Source organism: Dermacentor albipictus, chromosome 4, assembly GCF_038994185.2.
Source record: "Dermacentor albipictus isolate Rhodes 1998 colony chromosome 4, USDA_Dalb.pri_finalv2, whole genome shotgun sequence".
NCBI lineage: Eukaryota > Metazoa > Arthropoda > Arachnida > Ixodida > Ixodidae > Dermacentor > Dermacentor albipictus.
The window spans coordinates 104,632,235-104,655,206 of record NC_091824.1 but is presented as its reverse complement, the minus strand read 5'-3'; the positions used below and the strand labels follow the sequence as shown (position 1 = coordinate 104,655,206).

Sequence of the window (22,972 nt, the reverse complement as noted above, 5' to 3'; positions counted from 1 at the left end):
GAATTACATATGCGTCAAATCGTACACGCTGACCCGACCAATATGAACGTTTTTTACACGAGCACTCCACGTGGTAGAGACAATGTCAGCGATGTGCCTAGAGAGAGAGCGAGGGAGAGAGACAAAGAAGAGAGGAAAGGCAGGGAGGTTAACCAGATGCACGCCCCATTATCTGCCCTGCACTGAGGGAGGAGATATAGGGATAAAAAGAAAGAGGGAGGAGGTTTAGAACGTCGCGCAAATGTTATTCATACATTGACGAGGTGACCCAGCAATGCTGCTGGCGGAAGTGGCTGAACTAATAGCTAATAGCTAATAGTGGCTGCGTAGGAATAGCTGCGTTAGAAGAAGACGCATCTCATGGGTTCGAGTGAAATGAAATAAATGTTGATTTTCTTGGTTTAGGAGGATTGTTGGCTGAAGTGCTTTCTTTGTACTAGAATTTGTGGCTAGTAAACATCATACTTACTGAAATTTAGTCCATGAAATTGATAAGTATCGCATTTTGCAATGAGTGTGCGAGCGCGCACAATCGATTTTCATCATGCCGACCGGCTTACAATACGTGCGTGTAATACAGTGTTGCGGCTTATAATCGTAAAAGCACAGTATATATATATATATATATATATATATATATATATATATATATATATATATATATATAGCAATGGTGTCATCTTTCCGTGATGAGAGACATCATACGTATGCTGGAAACTACTTCTTTTGTACGCCTGTTCGTGCACCAAGTCGGAACTGCTTCTCGTCCTTCCTAGGCCCATACATCAGACCGTCCTCGCGTCAGATGAGCACATCAAAGACATAAACATGACAGAATTATCCAACCCTCAGTAGTTTAGTGTAGCCTCTGGTACACCTTGATGGGAAGTGAACCACGATATATTCCCACCGCTGGTCATCTAGGAGTTTAAAAGACCTATGATCATGTTCGACGTTGCTTTTTCTGGACCGGAATTTACCGTTCTGTTTCCGGCTACGTTACTTCCTGCAAATCCTGCCAACACCGCGAGAAACCGGCCACTCTTCCAGCTGGGCGCCTTCGGTTCATTGAAATACCAACAGGACCATCCTTCATGGTCGGTCTTGACCTCCTTGGCCTTTTCCATCTCTCGGTGTGGTGCAGGACTGTACGGTGACACTGCGTAAGACTAGGAATGCCTTTGCGGGCTGCTTGACCGTGCCGACAGAAATAGTTCGTGTGTACGTGCGTCTGTGTGCTTAGGCTTTTTTTCCTTTCATTTTTATCCTTCTTTCTTTCTCACCTATTGCATCCCCTTTACCCTCGCCCAGTGCAGGGTAGCCAACCGGAGATAATCTCTGGTTAACCTCCCTGTCTTTCCTTTGCCTTTCTCTCTCTCTCTCTCTCTCGGTCAATGGAAAGAAATGGTAGCAGTTGATACGGACTACACCACCCGTTATACAATTGCACGCGCTCTCTCTAGCAGCTGTGCACCCGACGTGGCTGACTTCCTCCACGAAGATGTAGTACTTCACCACCGCAGTCCTCAACAACTGCTGCGACAACTGCTGATGTCCTCAACAACTGCTGAGTTGTTGAGGATATATTGCACTTCTGCACTACACAGCACAAGTCTACAACGGCGTATCGCACCCATACCAACGGGCTGAAAGAGCGTCTTAATAGAACTATCACAGGCATGCCGGCCATGTACGTGTCCGCTGACCATAAATACTGGGACGCCGCCCTCCCTTTTGCAACATTTTCCTACAACACGTCCCGGCATGATTATGCAGGTTTCTCTCCACTTTTTTTTTCCTTTTATACGATTGAGGCCCCGCACTTGCTTTCGACACGCTCCTTCCCACTGCTATTCACATGACGTCAAAATGCACTCGTGATGTTTTCTCTAGAGCTGCAGATGCGCATGAAATTGCCCGCTGGCGTCTCGACGCTTCAGAAGAAAAGCAACGACGTGTATATGACGCCCGCCATCGCGATACCCATTTCAACCCCGGTGACATAGTCCTCCTCCGGAGACCATCACGACGTGTTGGTGTTTGTGAGATGTTGATTTCACCACATTCTGGCCCGTACAGTGTCTTGTGCAAAGTAACCGAGGTGACATATGAAATCGAACCTCTCGATGTAACCATGGCGCGGTCTGCCTCTGATATCGTCCACGTGACAAGACTAAAACCATATCTCTTGGACCTACAAAGCAAAGCTACGGTGCCTTCGCCGCCGGGGGCCATGCTACGAGGCACTGTCTGCGATGAAGATGAAGAGAGAGAAGACGACGACGCTCGGTTATGTTCGCTTGGTTCGGTAGCCATGTTGTGGGACATCCGAAGCGTCCTTTTGTATATAACCTGTAAATATATTATACGTCTTTTTCTCCCCGTAACAATATAAATATATTAAAAATATATAAATATATATCCCTGTACTCAGACTCGCAGCTTCACGTAGACAGAAGTGGGCTGTGAACTAATAAGTGCGCTGTCCCACTGCAACCGAGCCTTCCCAGTCATTGCGAAACTGAGAAACCACTAGTTCTGCCGAACTTTTTTTCTCTTCTTATGTCTCATGCATTTTCTGTAATGGGAAATGACAGGTTTATGATTGCTGTAGGCCCATGTGAATAACAAGACAGAAAGACGGCGCGAAACGCTGCGCACTTGTAGAAGCTTGCAGGTCAGGAGATCCGATGACGTGCATGTTGTCGTGATGAAAACTGTACTGTTGCCATATGTTCAACTTTTTTTTTTGTTTAATCCTGACTCCTCTGTATGAATGTCAGTACCCAAAAGAGCTCAACAGCTGTCACGTGATCCTTAAGGTATCGCACGCCTACGTAAGCAGGAATCGGAGGTGAGTGCACCTGTGATTTCGTAATTTGCCACGATGTGTTTCACTGTTATTTTCAATTAACCTTCCCACTGCATTTTCTCCTCACCCTCTGCAACCCCGATACCTTTACTCAGTGCCAAGGGAAACCAGCGCACAGATCTGGCGTCATCACTTACGCCACGGCCAGCGTTTGCTGTCCGGAGCACTCGGTTTTGGGCGCATCGGGGAACGTCAGCGTCTCTGCTTTCTCTCTTCTCGCTACGACGTTAATCGAAGTGAGCCCGCCGTCATTTGCGACGAACGAAAACAGTCCGAGGAGCTTGTTGCCTGGATAGAAACTGTCCGCCATTTGGGCAATGAAGACAGACTTAGTTTGAATTGATAATCGTCTAGAGCGAGGCCATAGGCGGAGAACGAGAGGCTTCATGCAGCATGCCACGACCCCACTGCGCCACCCCCTTACCTTCTCAAGCTTCGATTTGCATGCATAACGGTGACGCTGAGACCGGCGAGTCCAGTCATCTGTTTTCGACTGAACTAGTTGCGTGGTTTCCCAGGCTAGCAACAAAGCTGCACATCATCCGTAAATTAGTGAGTTCGGCGGAAGCAGTTAGTTGCACCGGCTTAAGAGACCGTTTATAGTGTCGCTGTGCATCCTCCCACACGCACTCAGTGATTACTTTCTCCCTTTTTTAAGGCAAAAGCCTTTCTAGGCTCATGGTGAAGTTTGTGTCAGCAGATCAGACCACCGGAGTGTCCGCCGAAGCGTCATCACGCCATGTGAAGACAGATTAAAAACAGATTAAAGAAGGAAAAACGATTAATAGTGACAGTTAGTGAATGATAACGTCATAATAGAGATTGGTACAGGTCAAAATGACTTGTAAAGACTACTAATGACTACGAAATGACCAATATGTCTAACGACGAATTGTAGCGACTACAACTGATTAGAAATGACTATAAGTGCTTAGTGATGGCCAGTAGTCGCTAATAATCACTGAAATAGCTTGTAATGATTACTGATGACTGGGATATGACATACATGTCTAACGACGGCTTGTAATGACCACAATTGATTACAAATTACTAAAATGCTTAGTAGTGAGTAGTAATAACTAATAATGACTGAAAGGCTTGTAATGACAAGTAATGATTACGAAATGATCAATATGTCTAACGACAACTTGTAATGCTACAATTCATTAGAAATGACTAAATAAGCTTAGTAATGAAAACTAATGACTAATATTGACTGAAATGACTTGTAATGACTACTAATGACTATGATATGACAAGCATGGTTAACGACGGCTTGTAATGACCACAATTGATTACAAATGAGTAAACATGCTTAGTAGTGAGCAGTAACGACTAAAAGAAAGACTAGAAAGAGAAGAGGCAGAGAGAAATAGGTGAATGATAAGAGGAGGAAGAGTAGGCTTTCGCCGTACACCTCCTAAGAGAGATCTTACGAGACCCTGTACTTTTTTCCAATTTCTATTCCCCTTTCGACCACCCCCACTGTAGGGGTATCAAACCGGGCGCTCGTCTGGTTGACCTCCCTGCCTTTCCTGGCCATGCTTTCTCTCTCTCTCTCGGTGGTCGAAAGACGCTGCTCTAGTCACACCAAAGTATAATGCAAGAAAAAGCGCCCCAGGATAATTATACCAAAGCTAGGTATGTTCGAAACGCGTTGGGCCAGTAAGAAACGGCTAGGCTGAATTTCAGTACGATGCAGTATCCCACCTACCGGATAGGATGAAAAGGCGGCTGTATAGTGCACATGGCAAAGAATGTGTTATTAAAAATACTAGACTTAATTCGAATATGACGGACATCTAAGGGTAGAATAGGCTTAAAGATCATCATGTTTCATTTTAGGAAGCAGCGACAGAGAAGAAAAAAATAGACGAAAGCTCCTTAAGAAAAATTTAAGGTCCTCCAAGCTACAACAGAATATCAGAGCATGGTGCAGCACGCTCTTATCTTTATTATTAACATGGAAGTAAAGCACATATTTGGCCATTGACAAGTGCGTTTCATCTGCTCGAAGCATACTAACGCTATAAACGCGATTTGTTACGTACAGGGCGTCCGAGCCAAACGAGCTACACCATGTGCACGTCAGGCTAGCGAGGACTCCAAAGCCTTGACGTAGGACCAAGACGCGCCGGCACTAAAGCTCGATCATTTACACAAACGGGATAGCCTTCAACAAAGGTAGGAGCGTGCGTAGGTTGGTCATTGCACCAGCGTATTACGCAGCGCCCGCAAAAGTGCGAGAGCTCGTGTTGTCTCACCACGCAAATGGCAAAAACCGGCGTTGTGCTTTGTGCCCGAGTCGAGATCAGACGAGCGAGTACACAATGTGGTGCGAGTGAGGCGATGGTTCCCAATACTGACCATCGTGTAACTGCAAAGCGGGCGGCGAAGATGTCGAATCTGAGTGGTCACATTGGTATGCAGGCAATCCGTGGTAGTGGTCCTGCCTTGCGAGCTACGAAAGTGTTCTCCACCGTCACCGCACTCGGGAAAACGCTAAGCGGAGAACTACAGCTATAGTGGCCGGATGGTAGAGGTTTGAAGAGAGAACGTGAGAGGGCGCCGATGACACGGGAAGGTGAAAACACTTCTATGTATACGGCCGTTGTCATTCTTACTTGGCTGCGCGACCACACGGCGGTTGACAAAGGACGCGCTGTCGTCCCGAGCAAACGCCGGGATCCAGGCGCCTTCGGTGCCCCCATTTATAGGCCCGATTCTTGACCGTACACATCTACACACGGCGCAAGGGTGGGCGCTGGATGCCTAAGGAGAAAAGGAAAGAGAAGGCGAAATCGTTTTCTGGTTGTTCTTGTCGTTGTTGTTATTGTTGTTGTTGTTTTTTGTTCGCCTGCCATGGCTGTTCAATATGCAGGAAGCATTCTGTGGCCCTATGGACTGCCATTCGGGCCCCTTCCGCTACCCGATGGCGTCTAAGAGCTCTTCGAGGCGAAGAGAAATACGAGAATTTTTGATAAACTCACTGCGAGCATACACCGAGATCCGGAGAAGGCGAAAGAAGAGAAGATGGTCCGAGAATTCTTAGTATTCCGCCGGCGTGTCCACCCCGCGGCTTGAAATACTAGCGTATTTTGCCGTTTTTGATGTTGCTTTTCTATATTCGCTCGGCGCGAACGGCTATATTTCATAATGTCGGGCTCAGGAAAGCCTCTTTGTCGGAAAGACTGAAAGGACGTAGTGTTTTCATCAAGGAATAGCAGTTTCGTCAGGCGGCAAACTTTGCAGAAGCACAGGCGCTACATAAAGCTTTCTTTAACTTAATTAATATTTGTTAAATGTAGATGCAATCACCTTGATATTCATACTAAAGCCGCAGAATGCGAAAATGTAGGAAGATTGTATCTATTTAGGCGTCTTGGCATAAACACGCGATGATGTCATCTTCGATGACTATTACCACAGATATCAAAACAGTTGTCCCACTAATGAAAATGCTTCGAAATTTAAAGGAACACTGAAGATATCTTGGAATTGTAAGTCTACGGTGGTTTGCAAGGCCGCCACAGTGTCATTAACTTCTGAGGTTATTTTCCTGATTGTACGCGTAGCAGCGCTGCAATCGCCGTTTAAATTTTCGTCGAAGCTCCGCACCCCCCCCCCCCTCCCGAGCGCAGAGCGAAGCCGCCAAAAACTGAGCGCTATGATGACGCCCACACGGCGGTCACGTGAACGCTCTCTTCGAATCAAACGCCCCGCCGGCACCCTCGATGACGTCGCGATAGCTTTCGTCATCAGATCCCGTTAAGCCACCCGCGATGTGTCCCTCACATTGTTGCCGATACTTAACAGCTGTTTGGTGTCTACGATGCCTAGCTCTTTATCGGAGTGTAAACCGTATGCGAATGTTCTACTCTGGCACTGCGCCTGAGGTTTGCATTCAAACGAGTCTGTGTATTTGCTCCCCCTGGTTGGCTCATAGCATAGCGTATGACAAGTGTCTTCAATGTCACGTCTTGTGCCACTAGGTATTGCTTACGGACGCGATGGAGCACACGCTCAGGGGAATGAATGTCGGACTGTCGAGATGACGCTTGAAAGAAATGGAGCAGTGACTCGACGCAACAAGTGTCAAAGTAAACCCAACGTATAGTAACATTGCTGCGACATTAGAACAACGAGTAAACCAGCCGTGAACGCTGCACGCTAGTGGTGGACGTGTTACTTTCACGGATGGCTTGCTCGCTACTTTGCGTCAGCCGTGGGTAACGTCGTTTAGTGCATTAGCTTCTCACCTGGCCGTTGATAGGGCACGCAGAGATGCTAATGATTGTGCGTTCCAGGGGCGATATGCTGGATTGAAACGGGAACGGTAACTGGTAGACACAAACATTATCTGCGATAAAATAATGCCACTATCCATTATCCGTCAACGATAGAGGAAACGTGTGTTGTGTCTGTCTACCGCACGGCTAAGTTAAAGGTATTTGTTCTTGTATACCAGCCACCTCCACCACAATTTCTGATTGTAGTGAAGCCGGTCCTGTTCTTACTTCATCGATGGCCTTCGAATGGCACTCGTCTTCAATGCACAGTCTTCAAACGGCGCCTTTCAATACAGAATTTCCGGAGAAGTTGATCGTAATGCAGCACTACCGCTTCCGGAAATAGCACGTTTCCTCCCATTCGTTTTCATTTCATAGCCGTCAACTCTTGATTTGACCGCCATTAATGGCAAGCCCTTTTTAATAACGAGAGTTGTAGGGCACTTCTTGCAGGTTTTGTCGCAGTCTGTGTCGAATGTCGAGATCATATTTATGATCATCTTGTTTCTTTCGCACAAGAAACCACCGGAAGAGAAAATTTCATTTTCTGACTCTCCACTTACGTGACACTCTCTCCTCGCAGTCCGATGAATAACGCACGACCCATGAAGAAAGGGTATACTACAACCACATCGTCTTCTTTTCTTTTCTTCTCTTCTCCTTTATTTTTTTTTGGGGGGGGGGGGGTGTCGACTGTACGTCTATGCTCCTGTGTAGCGCAGCAAACCATACGTTCATCCGGTTGACCGTCGTACCTCCTCTTGCTTTCGCTCTATCTCTCTCAAGGTATCTGAAATACTGAACTCTTGCAACATTTGTAGACGCTTCGCGCTCGTCCATTACACTAAGATGGCATAGTAACGCATGCTGTGGAGTTCGAAACACGTGCATAGACAAGTAAAGATAGATTCTCAGATTTCCCGTGTCTAAGTAGGCTATATTAATTTACTTTGGACATCTGTTCACCAGATGTGGGTCCAAAGACTTACTTCCATTTGTTTTTCAGGGCGGTTAGATATATAACTCTCTGAATATATTTGATTCAGACAATCTTGTTTCATCGTGCTTATTTTTGTTTATTTTGTGTGTTATTATGATGAGGTTGCGACGTGGTGAATGCAATAAGTTTCGACCATTTGTGTAACCAGTCATGTTTCCAGTTTCCATCATTGAGTAGGACAACGTCCAAACACCCACCTGCGCGACGTGACTGCAGCAGTGTCATTTGAGAAGATCTTCAAATTCGAAGTTTTCTTGCAGCGTTTTTGAAGTTCGGTGTTTGTGTAAGCTGAAATTGAAATCGCAAATCATGAGGCAGTTGCAGTGCTAAAGGCATCTTCTTTTTCTGGCTCAGTGAGTCATCTTAAAATTTACGGCTGTGGATTGTTGAGCTCTGAGGCTACACTTTCTCAACAATAATGCCAAGACCGAAAGGACGCTGCGACATCTACGAGATTTGAGCGAAAGTATTTTCTTTTTCTGCACATTGATAGTGCTGCTATGTCGAGCGCTCGGCGTCAACGAATCCAGTGAGTCACTATGTGGCATTACTCGTTGCGACGTCATTGTTGGTAGTGACTTCGTCGATACTTCCTTCGTTGTTTTGCACTAACCGCCTGATCCTGGGTGCATCCTCAGTGTATTTGAGCACGAGCCATGCGCGTGCCACGCACATGCCAGCGTTATCATCTTCATCTGCGCCTCTATGTGCACTTCGACGCTGTCTTCACGAACATGACAACAAAGAAATGCGCGTAAACGTGCCGCCATGCTGTCAAGAACAATTTCTATGTCATGCGCTGAATGTCATGCCCCCCCCCAACCCCCAGTTCAATAGCTACTTGCTTTGGCCTCCGAAATACATGCACAGACGCCACTGGTCTCGGAGCCTGTCTGGAATACAAAACCTCACAGTAATTGTCTGGCGCCGTCGTTGCTCAATAGTTCAGTGGTTAGCGCACCCGACTTGCACATTGCCAAAGTTACATGGATTCGAACTCCGTTCGTCGCCGGTTTGGGAACAAAGTTAAACTTTCCTTCACACCCATGGCGAAGGCGAAGCCGGAGTCGACGAGGTGGCCTGACGGCACCAAAAAAACTGTCGTTAGGTGTTGTCATTCCGTTATGCTTTCAACGTAACAGAATGAATGGATGGATAGACGAGGCGAGTCCAGTTTGTAGCACCTAACTGCTGCCGCAGCAAAACAGCGCTAGCAACAAAGAAACAGAAAGACAACACGAAAACACGGGCGCTGTGGTCGTGTTGCTATAAAGCTTTCTTTTTTTAGAGGGGAGGGGGTAATACTGGGGCCCAGGCAAATCGCCCAACTTAGCTCTCTTACATTTCTTTATAGGAAAAAAGAAACACTTGCTTTCGTTTTGTACATCTCAGCTAAGCCTATAAGGGCTGTCGAAGCACGAAGTGAACGAGGAACCCAGAAGGAGGAGGAAAAAGTGAACAAACCAAACTCCGTGCAAGGACAGCCTACGACTTTATACTTTCGGATTTTGGAAGTGGCCACGTGCCAGGCAATAACTTTTTTTTAATCCCTTTCTACATATGCATAAAGCGAAATGTGCGTCGAATGTCCATTTCCAATCTTGCTGTTAATGTAGGTACACATTTTTTTATCATTTACATTTATCCAATGCTAACAAGTGCTACCATATGTCGTATGTTGATTGGGAAAGGTCTTAACCATTTCTGCATCGCTTAACCATCTAGCAACTGCAGTGAAGAAACAGTTAACCTCAAAAAACATGCAGAATGTTTTTTTTAAGATATAGCGAAATAGGCATTCCTTGAATGGCGTACCAAAGAAATGGCCTTCGAATTTTGCGACAGTATCCAAGTTAGACATTGCGTGTATGTTTTTTTTTGTTTTCTTTACTAGTAATTCTTCTTTTTAAGACTGTCCAAATGGCTCGGTCTAGTTATATCGGTCTACATCGCCATTTTGACTGTAAAACACTTAGCTAGACTTTTATGACGATTACCTTAAACATTGTATTATAAACATGTGCCGTGAAGTTTGTAATTGAGAAATTAAATAATGCAACTACTTGAATGATTTAATCGAGTGACTCAACTAAATCTTGCAGGTCTTCCTTATTTATAAATGTTGGAAATATAAAAAGACAAATGTGCACACACGGTACAGTCCCAAATTAACGCGCAACTTATTTAACGCTATGACATGTAATACAAATGCAGCCCTCGAAACTTATTCAATTTTTTTTTCTAGGAATTGCCGTTCTAATAATACAAACGGCAAAGAAATAAAATCAACGGTGACGCTTGATGAACTCTAAAAAAGTCAAGTGTGCAAAATGAGAACGCAAGACGGCTACCTTTGATGTGAGTTCGTGCGCAGTCATAAACACAGACAAAAGAAAAAAAAAGCAAAGCAAAACAAGAGCTCTGTTGATTTTACCGCAACGCTGGTACGCCCGTATTTTCCTTACGCGCTCTTGAAGCACGCTTCAAAGGGCCTATGCCCAAAGGGGTCATTCGCGTCGCCTAAAGAGCACGGTGAATGGCTTTGGCAGCTGGACGTATGTGCATTCTGTTTACTCTAGGCAACACGACACAGTCACCTCGAGGTCTTCACTCTCCGAAAGCGTCTTAGGCTTGTCCCCCAGCATCCTCGAAAAGCGTCAAGAACGTTGCTGAAGTAATGGTGCTCGGTCCGTCCTTACCAATGCCTTGTTTCATGCGAGCTCTGCGTGTGTCTTGCTTGTTTGCGAAGTTGGTAACGCGGAGCCTAATGGGTGCCCCTGGCATATATGTTTCTTACATTGCATGCGCTTTCTACATTTACGATCAGAAGCTCTCCCATCGTAAGACGACCTGCCTTCTCTCTTTATTTCCTCCTCCTCCTCCTCCTCCTCCTACTCCTCCACAATGAATGCTTGTTTAATCAGTTCAACTTCTTCCTTGGTGTTATCGTCTAGCCTGTTCTTTTGCGTGTTTTTTTTTCAGCTATAGCAATAGCAGCTTCACTCACTCATCTTCGTTACATGAAGCCTGCATCAAATGTGCGTACATGCGCAACCCATATTAAGTGGGTAAGTTGCTTGTTTACGCTGTAGTTTTTACTTTTTTTGGATAATTATTTCTTTAAGAAAACAACGTGCTTTACTGTGAGTAGAAGGAATCCAGTGCTTTCTTAGAAACCATATCCAGCTTTTCTGGACACGTACCAACTAGCGCCCCAAGCGGCCCCGGCACGAAGCTAGCGCGTTTTCAATGGAACGAGCGGGTTTTTCGCGAATAACAAAAGCTGCAGGTCGATTATTGAAAAACGCAGGCGACAGACGTGTTCTGGAAGACAATCCACACGAGCCAAATGCAGTGATCACGCTAAGGCACGTAAGAATTTTGTTCCCACAGCGGTTAAAGGTTTAGCAATGGGAGCCTATGGAAACGACGAAAATTTGTACTCGATTTTCGAGGCACGAACGGTGCCTGTAATTAACCTACGACGTCTATCGTAATACGCAGTGCAGCGTATGTAGTCCGGAGACTCAGCTTTCGATTGATGCCTATCTCGACTCTCCACACATGGTGCAACATTGTTCCCAAAAGCGTTTTTTGAAACACTGTCGTGAAAATTCACGTGGTATCTATAAAAATATGAGCGTAACACTGCGCGTAGCCACGGAAGCCGTGGCCGAGCGGTAGAATCGCGCGCACCTTTCGTCTCCCTTCGCGGTGGCCGCGGTTCGATTCCCGCTTCGCACTTTTTTTTTAAGCCGCATAGGGCCTAGTTTTATAGTCTGTCACTAGATGGCAGAAACACAAAATCCAATATTTGCTTTCGGTTCTGGTTTTGCAGCGTTGCAGTTTCTTTTTTTTTTAGAAGCCATAGGACTTAGTTTTACAGTCTCCCAACAGATGGCAGAAACACAAAGCTCATGGTTTGCTTTCGGTTCTAGTTTTCCAGTGGTTCTCTTGAAATATTATGTTTTCTATTTTCCTTCCTAAAACATAGCAGTGTTGTGTTCATTAGTTAGGTCACCGCATTTATGAATATTTTATTCATTGGACATCATAACTAGAAGCTTGCGCATAGCTTTGTGTTATGCAAAAAAAAAAAAACACTTTAGTGCTTAGTAGCGTGGAACCTGGGAGAACAAAATGGCTATTCTTATTGCGTTCTTCTGGAAGGTCCGTTTTCACGACTTTCGCCTGTCCTTAATGGCACATACTCCGAGCGAATTAGGTCCACCTGGGCCACAATGCCACCCGGTGGCCAGTGCTATTCCTATGCAACATTCGTGCGGAACAAAGGGTCTGCTAAGCTGAGTCGCTGCCCGAACGTTAACTATTTCTAAAGATTCATTCAAATAAAAAATGCGCCAACTAGGAGAAGACGTGCAGCGTTTGGATTAATAGCTACTGTTAATGTGTTGCCTACAGCCAAGTGGTATGAATGTGTAGGTGTGCCCGTAAAAAATCCATTTGAATAAATGTCCCGTGTTGTGGCTGCCCCGGTCGCTCTACAGAGAAGCTAGCTTGGCTAGCCGTCAGTATTTAGGATCAACACATGGCGTCGCTCGTTCGGTGCAGTTGCTTTTAATGCGCAGCATTCGTTGGCGAGTACCCCAGCAATTTGGTAGCAAAATCGTGCAAAATCGTGTCTGTAACGCCAAAAAACTTGACGCATTTCCCATATGAATACATAGGTCTTCATAAAAAGGGTTGGGGTGGCCAACTTGAAATTGGAAGTGCCATCAGTATCAATTTGGGCGTGATACAGGGATGGGCCAAGCTGAATTTGGTAGTGATATGGGAGTGGCCCAACCTAAATTTGGGGTGAAATGGTAATGAGTCAAACTGAATTTGAGCCTGATATGGGGGTGGCCCAACCTAAATTTGAGGTGATATATGGGTGGGTAAGCCTAAGTTTGGGGGAATATGGGGGGTGGGTCAGTCTGGATTTGGGGATGATACGGGGGTGGGAGAACCTAAATTTGGTGGGATATGGGTAGTGGGACACCTTAACCATGGGGGTGACATGGGGCTGGGCGAAGCTGAATCGGGGGTGTAAAGGGGATGGGCTAACCTAAATGTGGGATTGATTTGCGGTGGGCCATCCTAAATTTGAGGTGATAGAGGGGTGGGCCAGGCTAAGTTTGGGGCTGATATGGGGGTGGGCCAACCTGGATTCAGGGATGATATGGGGGTGGGCCAACCTAAATTTGGGGTGACATTGGGACCGGCTAACCTGACCACGGCGGTGATGTGCGGCGGCGCCAAGCTGAATTGGGGGGTGATATATGGGTGGACTAACCTTAATTGGTGTGTGATTTGCAGTGGGCCATCATAAATTTGAGGTGATCGAGGGGTGGGCCAGCGCTAGTTTGGGGCGGATATGGGGGTGGGCCAACCTCGATTTGCAGGTGGTATTGGAGTGGGCCAACCTAAATTTGGTGGTGTTGTGGAGGCAGCACAGTTTGTATTCGGGGGTGATATGGGGTTGGTCCTACCTAAATGTGGGGGCAATCTCGAGGTCGGCCAATCTGAATTTGGGGGCGATATGGGGGTGGACAAGCCTAAATTTTGGGGTGCGCCGACTCGAAATTTGGACGTCGATTTACGGAAATTCATGCGTGCATGCACCAACTTGAAAATTAGAGGTGGCCCAATTGAAATTTGGGATTGCGATTTGAGTTTAAGAGGAAGCTTTAGCTCGGGCCCAACTCCGACGCGGCGTATTCAAATACATGTAAAACGCAAAAACGTTTTTATGAGATAACCCCTGGACCGATTTTGATGAAATTTGTTGCATTTGAAAGAGAAAGTTAAATTCTAGTGACTGTTGTAGCGGAATTTCTATTTAGGGCTTGAATTTTCTTAAAACGATTTTCAAATATTTGACCGTCTGAAAAAAATAGAAGCACGAAGTTTACAAATTCATAGTTCTGCATAAAGAATTCATATCACGGTTCTGTAAACGGCATCCATTAGACCATTCAAAGCGGACAAATTCAATATGTCATTTTACATCTTACATGAATTTGTTACGTTGGTTACGACGGTTTTGCAAAAGTTGTATTTCCCTATGATTAAATTTTTTTTATGTTCATGTGTAACATATCAATTTTGTCCGCTTTGGATGTACTACTAGATGCAATTCACAGAATTGTATTATCATATTTAGTGGTTGAGTTACAGAGTTGTAAAGTTCATAGTTTCGTTTTTTGAAAATTTTCGATATTCGGCAATTTTTAACGAAAAATTGACAACCTAACTCAAGAATTCGAAACCAACAGTCACTAGATTTTAAGTTTTTCTTTTAAATGCAACAAACCTCGTCAAATTTGGTGCAGTGGTTGCCGAAAAAAACGAATTCTCCTTATACATGTATTTAGATAGGAGCACTCGAGCTAAAGCTTCCTCTAAGGCTGGGCGAAAAGAAAATCGGGCGTGGCCGAATTTAAATTTGAGGGGGGTGGGCCAATTTAAATTTGAGGGTGTGCCAACTTGAAATTCGGGGGTGAGCCTACTTAATGTTTGGGGTGGGCCAATTGAAATTTGGGGGCCTGTTTACGAATAGTTAGACAACACCAGTGGTGTTTCTGCATCTTTTTCATCATCGCAAAGTACGTACATTAATAATTGTTAGCCAATACCCCTCAAAGTGAGCTACCACTCGAGCCTTCCCAGCCCACTGAGCTAATAATGTCACAGGAGTGCTCTCATCGTGACGACTGCGACGTTCAATGTGGAGATCCACAAGAACAAATCGCAGATAGAGCTGACCATTTTCACACCAATGTCATTGTTAACACTACTCGCGCGTGCTAGACGTAACACAAGCCTACAACGATCATAATTCAACTTTCCATTGCACGCTAGTCGACACGCTCTCAGTGCACTATTTCGCCAATCATTGGATAGAGCCTTGCTGGATGTTTTACTGTCGTGTTGCGTCGTTTTTCACGAAGGCCGTCTCCCGAAAAGAGAATACATTTTTGAGATTGACGAGGCAAGCTAGTATATAACTCATACGAAGCAAATGTATAAACGGTTATAGTGATTTTTCAAAAATCAATATAAATAAATAAGATTTCAGATGGTATTGTTTCGACCGGGCATGACAACGAGTTTTTCCCGCCTGTCACAGTGCTTTGATCGAAAACCTAATCATTTTGCTCAAACGTGTTGCCCCAATACTACATGTGTTAAATGTAGAAAAGTGCGGTGCGTGGTCACAGCTTCAAAGCCAGTCTATTTTGTGTACGGTTGTTGATATTGTAGTAATGTGGAGTTTTCTTCTTTATAAGAGCACAAAAAGAAGAATATAACAGATGGTAGCTAAGCGCGAAGTAAATTGGAAGATCTGAAACCAGCAATTATTTTTAATTTGTGGGTTGGTCTTCTCCACCGGTAGATCGCTGTCGGATAACTTCAAAGAATTTTGTTTGTGTGCAACTGCAGCAAAAACGAAAATAATACCATTTCATTGCCAGGACCTCTATGCCCTCCACACACACAAGAAGGACACCAGATAATTGGCAATATCAGTTTATAAACTGACATTGTTTTACTAGTTTCAGTGTAGCGTGGTGCCTGCGGACGGAGTATTTTCTTAGTATCAGTCCAGTGTTAGCAGTGAGCAGCAGTTCGGTCTACCATTCCCATGAGGGCATACTAGCCATTGTAGCGCTTTACTGTAGGACAAATTAAGTGCTAAAAACTTGGTGTGCCTTGTCCTTTCCGCAGGTCGTCCATCCATTCTGTTATGGTGACGATCAACGTTGTGTCCGTCAGGCCTCCTCCTCATTTTTAGCTTCACCATCGCGAGAGTGGACAGAGGAAGGAAGCTTTCTTCACAATCAGCCCCAGTGGGATTTCACCACTCGTAACTCGTAAGGATGCCACTCACATTTCACCACTCGTAAGGATGCTAAGCACATCCTTATTTTCACAATGACTAGAGTACGAAGAAAAAGTAGAGCGTTGGTCGCTATCACTACCATGAACCCATGTCAATGCAGATATAAGTACGTGCAGGGGCTGAGTATGCTAACCTCTCCGCTACCACCTGCTTCCACCACCTTAGATTTTCCAGGCATACCTGTTTCTTGTTTTCATCGCAGACGCATGCAGGGTAAACGCGGATAACTAAAAAATCTCAGTGCCCTTCCACTCTGTGGAGAAACATGACCTGCAAAGCTGTGTATGTGGGTCCCTTAATGGCGAACTGCACCTCCACCGTATGTCGGCCCCGCATTGCACTGTCTTCGGGATCGGCCCACGTATGGGGAGTGCTTAACGCCTGCTTCATCTCCGCCGCGGGTCTCCCCGGCATGGCGTTACATTCGGGATCAGCCCACATATGAGGAGCGCGGAACGCATGCTTCACCACCACTGTGGGTCGGGCCGGTATTACGCTATCTTCGGGATTTGGCTCTACACGCGGACGCGATAGTGGGGAAAGTAGCCTTTAAGAGGAAGCTTTAGCTCTGGTGGTCCTATCTAAATAAATGTAAAAGGAGAACTCCTTTTTCTCGAAAGCCACTGCATCTAATTTGACAAGCTTTGTTGCATTTAAAACAAAAACTTAAAATCTAGTGTCTGTTGGTTTCGAATTCTTGAATTAGGTCATCATTTGTTTATTCAAAATTGTCAAAAATTGCACATTTTCAGAAAACGAAACCATCAAGTTTACAACTCTCTTTCGGCAATGAAAACTGATATCAAAATTATGTACATTGGATCTAACAGCACATCTAAAGCAGACAAAATTGATATATTACGCATGAATCTAAAAAAATTTAGTAATATGGAAATACAGCTTTTCCACAACCCTTGTTCACAACGTAACGACTTCACGTAAGATATAACTCGGCATATTGGAATTGTCTAATGGATGCTGTTTACAGAACCGCGATATCAGTTCTTGATGTGGAGTTAATAATTTCTAAACTTCGTGCTTGTGTACTTTTCGCACTTTCGAATTGTTTAATATCTTTTACCAGAATTCAGGCCCTAAATAGAAATTCCGCTTCCAATAGTCGCTAGAATTTACTTTTCTCTCCCGAATCCAACAAATTTCATTAAAATCGGTCGTCCAGGGGTTATCTAAGAAAAGCGTTTCGGCGTTTTACATCTATTTGAATAGGCCGAGTCGGAGTAGGGCCCGTGTTAAAGCTTCCTCTTAACGACATCGCTGTAAAAAAAAGTATAAAAGAATAAAAGAAAACAAGAACGCTGCAGCCATCAATATCGCCGGCTCAGATTTCGTCATGATGGCACCGTCCCCATCGGCACGGCTCCGTGAGCAGCTACCAAGCTTTCACTTTCGTTATCTTCCTTCCCTCGGCGGCAGCGCATTGTCTTGATGCCAGCGACGCGCTAAATCTGCACCATCATTGCGTCATGCATCACTCCTGCGACCAAGCAAGCTTTCTGCGGCACACGTACAATGCCGCATTGACACCAAAACTTTAAACTGCTTGCTTTCGAGAAAACAGCATGAATAAAAATGGAACGCGACTATAAGGCCACGGGGAATATGTTCGCGGGGCCATACTATTGATGACAGAATCCCGAAAGGCTAGATGTGGTCAGGTTGACTTTACAGGTTTGGAAGGAATGACTGACGGTCTAGTTGCTTCATTATCACATAAAGAACAGCGCTTAAGGTTAGCGCAGTTTGTGTGTGGTTCCTCTTTTGTGTCCCGTCGTGAACTGCTGTTCTTTCTGTCGCTTTACAGATGTTCCTTTTCTGCGTCAGTTACGCCTTCCAAGAGTGTTTACTTGGAAAATTTTTGTTCGCATGGCTCTTACAGAAGCATGTTTAGTCGAAAGTTTTTCGATTGGCTGCATAATCTCGTGGACGGGCTCCAAACTGCTCACTTTCTTTAGCCACGTAAGAACCATTACTGAAAATTTAATTAACGTAGCTTTGTTAATTACGCAAACAACTTCTCAACTTACTCCGCATCTAGAGATTACCAATCTGAACACTCGAATGATAAAATGATGTTAACATTGTTTGTATCATTTCAATAGTTTTGTTTCGTGCAGTTAAAAGCAGCCGGCATATTGATGGTGTTGTAGACATCTTATAAAGTAACTGTGAAAGCTTGGACAGGTTATCTTGACACAAATCAACTTCATGAGCTTAAGCGCATGTGTCAAACCTTGCACGACTGCCTTTACAGCCGATTCTCATATATTATACAAGACGCACCTCAGCGTTACGGTACATCCCACAAGGTGTGCGAGAACATTGTGCGCGCTCCCGATTAGGTTCCTGAGTGTTGGTGGCATCAGGCTCGGTTTCCTGGCATCATATGGAATAAAAACTGCTGCCTGGAGGAAAGCATAGGGTACATTTTCAGTACTTTGTAACATATGAATCAGCACGGATGTGTACGTTAGAACGAAAAGTACTGAAATATTAAGATGAGGATTTCGCTGGATGTATTTTAGCTGTGTAATGATAAGATCTAAAGAAAAAATACTGTGATTTTGTGACAATTAATGCTGACATGAAATATGAGCTCCGACACAGTACCCGTGGTGGAACTGGCCCCTGAACTATTGGGATACATTGAACCACGATACGCTGGTTTGATAGTTCGCGCTTGAATTTCCTGTATGTCAGTGCCGCTGTGCAGTGTTGGAGGCCCTTTTTAAACGACAAGCACTATTTTTCAGCTAATATTGAAAGCAACTGTATTCTTTTTTTATGGGGGAGGCTTTTTTTAGCGTCTAACCACAGTTCCAGAGTTATCAGTTAGCTCAAGATGTGCCTGCATGTGTTTCTAACATCCAGTATGTTGTCACGGATTCAATAGCGAAAGAGCGTTATCTTATCAGATTGCGCGCGTGAAGCGAATACGGGCCTACATTCGCCGTCACATTTGAGGACCCGAGATTGCGCTGTAATGTACGACCATTTCAGTCTGACGAACTGACGCCTTGATCCGTAGATCGGAATCAGAGCAAGCACTTTGCGCGCAGCCATCGTTGCGCTTTGAGCGTTTTCTTTTCCCGCGCAAGCTCACCTTATAATGACTTATATTCGTGACTCACTCTTTGGAAGTGTTTTGTTCTTGACATCCCTACAATGTGAGAGTATAGAGGCGCTCCTTCTTCATTGAGTGAATACTTGGAAACGGACACGGCCTTTTCTTGCGTCTGCGTTTACACACTTCCCGCATCAATTTATTTTTTATGCCCTAATTTAGGAGGCTGTAGAACACAGCAACCTTTTATTAACAGGTCGTTTTAATAACACAGAAAATATGAATGCTTATTAGTCGGCTTTCACCTAATGGTAAGGAATTTCAATAAAGATATCTTTATGGTAATTAAAAGCCTATCCTCTTGACAACGTTTAATCTGAGTTCCTCTTTGCAAGCTGATACAGACTTGCAGGTGGTTCGTATCGGGGCCCTCAACACATGTCTAACCGTCAAACAAAGAGTTATTCCGAATGCTTAATTTCAGGAAGGCGTGTTACCCTCCTGTCTTTCATTCCCGTTCGCAAACACGCATAAGACGAAAGTGCTGCATGAAGAGTGTCGTTAGTCAAGACCAACGAGCTAGCGTAACTCACCTCGCTTATATCGCTGTCATTTAGGATTATATACGAAATATATATATTTTATATTGACGCATCACGAATCCAAAAAGAGCTGTCCGTGACCAGCCCAGCTAGGTTTCTTTCATTTCGTACTTCGTAGTAGCGGCTAATAGTAGCTCACGAAGCAGAGCACTGAGTGTGGATATTGCAGAGAAAGTGTTCTATATACTGTCTCGTCACCCACCGAAAATTGCCCGCCGTGCTACTGGCCATTCCTAGAAAATTGTATATGTGACGCCCAGTCATTTGCAACACCGCAACTTTGTTTCGCGATTGGAGAGTCCAGGTGAGAGACAGGGTGGTTATGTAGATAAAGACACGCTATTTTTTGCAGTAACAGATGAAAGCATGAATGAATGCCTTCATTTATTGAGAAAAAATAAGACCAAACATCAGTGGAAGCACGTCTCAGCAGATTGGGAAAGAAGCGGGGGACAAAGAGGAAAAGCTGGAGGCCAGGTGGTAGGCGAAGTCGCAGTTTAGGGGCGAGAGAATATAAGCAAGAGTTGGTGAAACCAGTTGAATTCTAGTGTAGATCTGTGATGTGGCGAGTAAATGATTGGAGTCACCGCCAAGCGTCCGTCATTTGCGGTAGTATAAGCACCCGCCGTTCTTGGTAACAAACGTTTACTGAAAACCAATCTTCGCAATTAATTATTCATCAGCCATACCTCGCCACGTATTTCTTAGTGGCAGGGTCAGTGGATTTCAACTACGCTGTCACGACAAGTTACGACTATAACGTGGCGCTTGCGGTTACGGTTGCCATACTCGTGACTCTTACTATTGTGCGAATACTATAAACATGGGTTTACTACACAAGTTAGTGAACAGACATTTTAGAACCGCGTTTCTCACCTTACATACGCGCAACGCAATCACCATTGCAGCATGTTACGGTGCGCGTCCCTTCAAGACAGAGACAAAAATAAAAGAACGCGTTAGAAGACAGGGTACCGACTTGGGCCTCGTACCAAACATATCCAAGCCAACAATATTTATTTGATTTCAATACCCTAAAGGCCCAATGCGGGCGTTACGTAGGGGGGGATTCATCAAAGAAACTTAACAATATACAACACAGAATATAAATGGCTGAAGACAGGAATAAACAAGTTAATAAGCCAGGTACAAGTTGACAGGGGAAGAAGTGGCTAGGAACAGGTGCTGAAAAAATGCACATGTAGCAAATCCCACAAAACAAAACAAAAATCGCACCTTCAGAAGTTACAAAACATGCCATCTAATATTCCACGGAACGTTACGGCCCACACGCACACACTGCAAAAAAAACGAAAAAAAACGCTCATCATTGTACAGTGGAATGTTCTAAGTATGGGGGGGGGGGGGTACCAAAGAGCTGTTTGAAATGATGATGGTCCAGCGATAGCCGCAATGCTAGAAGGAAGCGAATCCCACTCTTCAATAGCCAGGACAAGAGGTGAGTATTTGTGTCGGTCTGTCCGAGCGAAAATGGGTTTAGTCTTCTTCATGTGATCTAGACGAGCCGGTGTGTGCGGCACCGGGAGAAGATGTGAACTTGCGAATGGTGTGTTGCTGTGGTAGAGAGTATGGAAAAAAGATAAACGGCTGAGTTTTCTGCGCATGACCAGAGGCGGGAGACGGAGCGATATTTTCAGCACCATTACACTTTGATACCGAGAGTAACGGAAAAGGATGAATCGAGCAGCTTTGTTTTGTATAGATTTCAACATGTTAACAAGATAGATAAAATGAGGGTTTCAGATCACGGGTGCGTATTCTATCACAGGCTTGATTAGCGCGTTGTATGCGTGTAGTTTTGTATCCTGGTTGGCTTGGCGTAGTCGGCGTTTAAGAAGACAAAGTTTTTTTAAGTCTTTCGTAGTAATCAGTTCAATATGAGTGCTCCACGATAAATAAGAGCTAAAATTTACACCGAGGTATTTTACCGCCGCTGAAGTTTCAATGATAGTATTATTAACTGTGTGGGCATTAGGAATCGTCTTAGCAGCGGAAGTAAACTTGAGATGTATAGTTGTGTCTGCGTTAATTACCATCTGCCCTACCGCACCAATGAGTTAGCTCATCAAGATCAGTCTGGAGAGCAATGATGTTAACAATCATGCCGTCATTTCTATGCAAAGAGGTTATGTATTTAAACTTCTCGAGTGACAGTCCAATCGGCCACCTACGGGAGCGCTTGAAGCCGCCGGTAGCCATATTGTTAGAGGAAAAGGAGCACGGCTACAGTACGTGGCTGCAAGCACGCGCGACGCAACTGTGCTTGCAGTTCTGCGATGAAAAATCAAATGAGACCCTTTTAGGAAGTATATCAGTCCGGCATTGTGTGTCGCTGTTGTAAAAAAAAAAAGAATGTCATGATGGTGGGTGCCTTGTGTTCTGTGTACAATGTGTTGCGAGAACTGAAAAACAGTCGTTTCCTGTTTTCTTCATTCAGTAACCTGCCGCGTGCATCGGCACTGTGATGCCCTTTCGTCGATACGTGGTGCCGGGCCGTATTGACAAAACATGACCTTGAAATACAGTATCCTTATGCCATTTCTTAAACAAATCACTATTTGTGTTAATGAGCATTTTTGCTTTAAACCTTGAAAACAAGAAAAATAGTCAACGATAGGTCTCATTTTTGTCTGGCGTTTCAGTTCTAGCTGAAAAGAGTTGGTGAAAGCAAATTTACATTAAAGCTAAGGCGACCCACAATCTGCACGATGCCGCAAGCCTACATGCGATCCAATGAAGGTCCCCTGCCAAAGTTAAAGTCATGCGTCACTGGCGGCTCAAGCAATCTTTACTTCTTTTTTTCGTTTCTGCATCCGTTCTTCCTGCGTCTGCAGCAAAAACGAGAAGTGGGAAGGCAGATAAACGGAAATTGGTGGAGGCAGGTGGTAGCGTAATGGTTAGAGTGCCCATCTCCCAAATGCAAGATGCTGCATTTGGGAGATGGGCTCGAATCCCGGTGGTTTGTTTGGGAAGACAGCTTTCTGTGCACTCTGGTGACTGCGACGCTCAGAATTAGGCGGCAGCCTGACGACAACGGTCGCCGTCAACGCAACAGAATAAGCGGGCGTGCAAGGTCCCACTTAAAGCGGAAGTACATTCAGCGGAGATACGCTATACTCTTGTCGGGAAAAAAAAAGTGATGAGTAACGAGCGGTGTTGTTGAGCGAAGCTGTAGACCGATAATGTCACCATAGACATGA

The 22,972-nt window shown here is 44.8% G+C and overlaps 1 protein-coding gene and 1 long non-coding RNA gene across 9 annotated transcripts in view; one reads left to right on the top strand and one right to left on the bottom strand.

Annotated features, from left to right (window-relative positions):
- The window catches only part of LOC139059211 (uncharacterized), a 57,939-nt gene extending 46,735 nt beyond the window's left edge, over positions 1 to 11,204 (top strand). The window contains exon 4 of the long non-coding RNA XR_011514009.1: positions 11,144 to 11,204. This is a non-coding gene — a long non-coding RNA (uncharacterized lncRNA). The remainder of the gene's footprint in view (positions 1 to 11,143) is intronic.
- LOC139059209 (beta-mannosidase-like) overlaps positions 1 to 22,972 on the bottom strand; it is a 335,938-nt gene that overhangs the window by 95,942 nt on the left and 217,024 nt on the right. The window lies entirely within an intron of this gene.